This window comes from Aphelocoma coerulescens, unplaced genomic scaffold (genome assembly GCF_041296385.1).
Source record: "Aphelocoma coerulescens isolate FSJ_1873_10779 unplaced genomic scaffold, UR_Acoe_1.0 HiC_scaffold_105, whole genome shotgun sequence".
In the NCBI taxonomy this organism is placed as follows: Eukaryota; Metazoa; Chordata; class Aves; order Passeriformes; family Corvidae; genus Aphelocoma; species Aphelocoma coerulescens.
The window spans coordinates 319,792-325,135 of NW_027183467.1; the positions used below are offsets into that span (position 1 = coordinate 319,792).

Below are 5,344 nucleotides of genomic sequence, written 5' to 3' on the forward strand. Positions count from 1 at the left end.
TGATCTTGCCCAGAAAACCCCTCTGTTTCATGAAGGGTATTTCACTGGAGCCATATAACTCTTGCACTTGTAGTTTTGCAATAGCATAGGTCTGAAATCCCTCCACGAACTAGAAGAGATTAATCCTAGGTTTATCCGAGTGTTTTCTCTGAGCCTACGCTGAAAGCAGAGAACCCACGGGCACTTCACTCATTACTCAGCTTCCCCAAAAACTTCAAAACACAAGTCTTGAAAAAACAAAGTTTCAAGCTTAAATTTGCATTAAGTCATTTGTGCTCCCCCATGGCCCTCCAGCTGCATTCCTGAGATTTAATTATTTTTCTCTCACCTTCCTTTTTGCAGCGGGTTCAGTTCGTAAACCGGGCAGAAACACCAATTTAGTGTAGTGGCTTGGTTCAAAATATCCACTACTTATTTTCCTTCTGTGAGTGTAGTGGTTTAGTCCAAAATACTAATTTCTTACTTATTTACCTTCTGTGAGATAAGAATTAGGAGAAAGCAAAGCAGGCACAAAACTTAAAAGAATATAAAGAAGTTTATTAACAGACCTAAAAGAAAGAGAGAAAAAAAACCAAAAAAACCACACCTTCAGAACACTTCTCCTCCCCCCACCTTTTCCCCTTCTCCCACTGACAATGTAAAAAGACAACCCTTGAGATGTTCAGTCAGTTTACCACTTCTATAATAACCTTGTTCAGTTCGCTTAGGGAGAGGAGTCTCTCTTGCTCATGCTATGGAGACATCTCCACAAGAAATTTTCCCATGGATTCAGTATCACAACGAGACAGCCACACGGGTTGGTTCTCTGCTCGCATGTGCAAGTCCCTTCCCTCGACTTACAGCTTTCCCCACAACTTCTTTTGAGGGTCCAATCTTGAGCTACTGGGGTACCATTTTAAGGTTGAGCTGTTCAAAAACAAAGGTTCTCTTCACCCATCTCTGGGAGCATCTTGATCTCTAGGAATAGAAGCCCTCCCCCTTCCCTGGGAGACAAGGGTCCTCATCATCTTCATCTCTAGGACTATCTCTGAGAGCATCTCTAGGAACAGAGGTCTTTCTCCTTCTGATTTGGAGCAAGAGTCCTCATCACTTCCATCTCTCCCTGTTCAAACTTCTCATCAAATTACAGCTGCTTCAGCACTTGCTTATTTCAGCACAGGTGCTTTTGCTCACAAGTACAGTTTGAACCCTCCACCCCCCATGCTTTCATGAAATTACAACGGGTACTCTGATATATCATAGTCCATCACCACCATAGCATTGTAACAGAATTTCAACTTCTAAGCATCTCCTCCTTCTCTTCCCTCAGGTTTTCAGCTCTTCTTTCTTTACTTAATGTCTGCAGGCTTCATCTGTTCTGGAGGAAACTTACAGCATTAAAAGGGTTAATCTCACTGGGCCCCACAGCTGGAAATTGCTTATCTCTGTTGGTCACATGATCTTTGCCGGGCAGCAGGCAGCTTCAGCTGAATCTTTGGCCGCACTGGAGAGTGGGGTGTGGAGCCAGGCCGCGCTGACTGTATGTAACAAGGCTGTGGGGGAGCTTCGGGTGGAACAGGGCCGCACAGCTCCAGGATGGCTGTGTCCCGGCCCGGCCCGGACTGAGCCGGGCCCAGCCCAGGCCCGCTGGGCCCCATACAGACCCAGCCCAGTTAACTGTCCCAAGGCTGCAAGCAAGAGAGAGCTTTCCTGGGGTTTGTCCATTCTTAAATGTGCACCACAGAGGCGGTCAAAATTTTTAAGTGGCTTAAAAAATTGTCAACATTCAAACTAGCCAGTTGATAGGTTCTGTTAGGTCAAAGCACCTCTTTTCAAGACAATCACTTCCAGAGCTATGCTAACCCCTGACAGTGAGATAAGAATTAGGAGAAAGCAAAGCAGGCACAAAACTTAAACAGTTGCAGCACAAAGAAAGAGTTTTATTACCAATGGAATTAAAAGTAAAGAGAAATAACAAGAAATTAAAGCAAATCCCCTCCCCCTTTCCAGCCACTTTCCTCCTTTTACCCAACTCACACAAAGGGTAACAGAACATGGGATGTTAGTCAGTGTTGCAGTTCTTGATAAGTCTCTTTCATATGCTTAAGGAAAAAAAGGGTTTTCTTCAGCTTCACATGGTTCCCAAACTGCCACCAACAGCAGACCCGCTCAGAAAGAAACAATCTGCTGTGGTGTAAAACATCTCTTCCATGAAAAATCTCACAGGTCCTTCACACTGCCAAACATAGGCTATGACATGGGGTTATGGATCATTTTAATCTTTTGGCCTGAACACAAAGGCTTTTTTTCACCACAAGTCTCTAAAAAAACCCTCTCAATACTTCTATATAGCCTGGCATAGGCATTCCCCCATGTACTTCAAATGGATTAAAGAGACAAACAGTTTGTGATATTACAGTTTCTTACCATGGCATGCAAGAAGTATTTTAAGCTATGTGCGAGAAAACGCGGCACCGCCCTCTTTTCTCCTGTCGCCATTTCCAGCTTCGTCTCACATGGCTCACTTTCTCTTCCTCTCTGACTCTGAAGCTGCCATGTTGAAGAGTGTTCTTGTTCAGGCTTTACAGTAGAGAAAGCCTCGGTCCCTTTGTGCTGCTGGCTGCATGATGTCTTCTTCACTTCAGCACAAAGTGTGCTGGCTGCAGACAGGAGGCTCCGCCGGCTCTCGCTGGCTCCGCCGGCTCTGCATGGAGAGGAGAGGAGACAATCCGCCCATCCCAAGAAGCCTCACCGGATGGGGTTAGCTGTGCAGCAGTCCATGGCTGGTGTCAAGAATGGGACCACTATGTTAATTAAATGTTAATTATGTTAATTAAATGTTAATTAAAATTAATTAATGTTAATTAAAAATTAACAACTGTTTTATTAAAAGAATAATTTTTAAAAAATTAATTAAAGCTAAAATAATTTAGTCCAGGAAAATCCACTAGTAAGGAAACCCACGTAAAAATCCCAAAACCCGGGTCCGCGGTGATTAGAGACCTTTAGGCCTAACCGGCACAAGGCCCCAGTGCAGGAAGCCTGCAACACTGGGTTAACTTCGGCTAGTCCAAAGTTAGATAATTAAAATGGTCTCTCTGGGAGATAGAGGCCTGAGTCACCAGCGTTGGGCTTTGCCCACAGCTAATCTGAGGCAAAAAGCCAGCTCCAGTGCTGTGCACTGAGTTTTATAGTGTCCATGCTCTGCCCAGGTCCGCCCACAATCCAGCCTCCATGGTCTGGTGCGATTGGTGGAGTCTTGAAGTGAGGTCATCTGATCCTGACAATGGCTGGCTGTCATCTGGGGTAGAGTTTGGGGATGATGTCACTTGCTTGAAAGGCAGGAAAATGTCCTCATTGAAATTCATGTTGCCATGGAGCTGAGTTGCAGGTTAACGGACAGGAGACTAAAAATAGCTTTTGACAGTTAAAATTCTGCTCTTGGAGCTGGGCTTGGAAAATTGTAGAACTTAAGGACAATTAACAAAAGCATTAAACTGCACTACAAACACTTCAAAGAACTTTTAAAACAGAACAATCAACAAACATTTTAAGGAACTTTTAAAACCGAACCATAAACACTTTAAGAATCTTTTTAAAACATACTAATTAATTTGGATAACTTGGGTATGTGCAGGAAACAATACATTTGTAAGTTTAAAGCTTAAGGAAGGGATTAAACTTGGGAATATTTTATTAACAGGGATTTTTAACTAGGAACTGTGTGATTAAGCGATTCTGAGAATTAACTCAATAACTTTAACTAGTTTGATGGGCATTTTAAGTATGTAAAGACTAATTTGGCAATTAAAACACTTAATATGCAAAATGTAAAACCAGGACTTTTAATACCTTATCATGCAAAATCAGGGCACTTAACATGCAAAGGCCAGTTTGGTGGATTTCATATATAACAGCTGGTTTTAGCTGCCTGTGGCTCTGGGACAGTTTTCCCCCCAGCAACCCAGAGTCCATGCCACCGCGTTGGGAAAAGGGGGGGCAGGGGCCGGGGCCCCAGCCTGGCCCAGCGGGGCCCGGAGGCTCGGAGGCCCCCCCCCTTCCAGCAGGTGAGCCCAGACCAAAGGCCATTCCCACCTTTCCGTGCAGTTTAAATATGTAAATTGTGAGAATTGTCATAGGTTAGCAAGCATAGTCCCGGAAGGGATGTCCTTGCTAAGGGGTACTTACAGTTTCCTCTGGGAGCTGATAGAACCTATCAGCTGGCCAGTTTGAATATGGATAATTCTTTAAGCCACTTAAAGTTGTGACCGCCTCTGTGATCCACACTTAAGAATAGACAAACTCCCTCCCCAAGCTCTCTCTCATTTCCGGTGCTGGGACAGGTGGCTGCGGGGCCCGAGCAGGGCCCAGTGGGCCCGGCCCAAGCCCTGTTAGGGCCAGGCCGGGCTGGGCCATGGCTCCAGGATGACCCCCCCCCCCCAGCCCAGGATGAGCCCCCCTCCCCCCCCCCAGCAGGGCTGTGGGCAGCCAGAGCGGCTCAGAACCACCACCCCCCCCCTCCTCACTACGGTACTGTGGCCAAGATTTCAGCAAAGCGGCACCTCTGTCTGGCAGAGGTCAGGTGACCAACAGCGATAAGCCACACAGCTGCAAGGCCGAGGTGAGATTAACCCTTTTAGTGCTGTGAAGAGCTGAAAACCTGAGGGAAGAGAAAGAAGAGATACTTAAAGCTGAAAGTCTGTTGTGAAGTTATGATATATCAGAGTATCCCGTTGTAATTTCATGAAGATATGGGGGGTGGAGTGTTCAACCCGTAAGCAAAAGTACCTGCGCTGAGATAGGCAGATGCTGACACAGCTGTAATTTCATGAGAAGTTTGGACAGGGAGAGATGGACCAGATGAGGACTTTTGCTCCAAACGGGAAAAGAGAAAACCTCAGTTCCTAGAGATGGACCAGATGAGGACTTGCTCCAAATGGGAAAGGAGAAAACCTCAGTTCCTAGAGATGCTCCCAGAGATAGTCCTAAAGATGAAGATGAGGAAGACCCTTTGCTCCCAGGGAAGGAGAAGGGCCTCTGTTTTTGTTTCTGAATGGCTCAACCTTAAAATTGTACCCCCAAAAAAAAAAACCTTCAAGAGTGGACCCTCGAAAGCAGTTGTGGGAAAAGCTGCAAGTTGGGGGAAAGGACTCACATACGAACAGAGAGACCTCTTCCTAAATGGACTGAACAATATTTGGAAGTGGGCGGCTGTCTTGTTGTGATACTGTTTTCATAGCACGAGCAAGAAGAGACTTCTCTTTCTAAATGGACTGAAGAAGGTTATTATGGAAGTGGTAAACAGAATGAACATCATAAGGGTTGTCTTTTTACATTGTCAGTGGGAGAAGGGAAAAAGGTGGGG

General features: G+C 45.4%; 1 long non-coding RNA gene across 1 annotated transcript; it reads right to left on the minus strand.

The window, feature by feature from the left end:
• Window positions 1-516: 516 nt before the first annotated feature.
• LOC138100552 (uncharacterized) lies at window positions 517-4,406 on the minus strand. Its single transcript, XR_011146852.1, has 2 exons — window positions 4,168-4,406; window positions 517-3,280 (listed from the first exon to the last, which is right to left on the minus strand). It is a non-coding gene; the product is annotated as an uncharacterized lncRNA (long non-coding RNA).
• Between the last annotated feature and the right edge of the window lie 938 nt (window positions 4,407-5,344).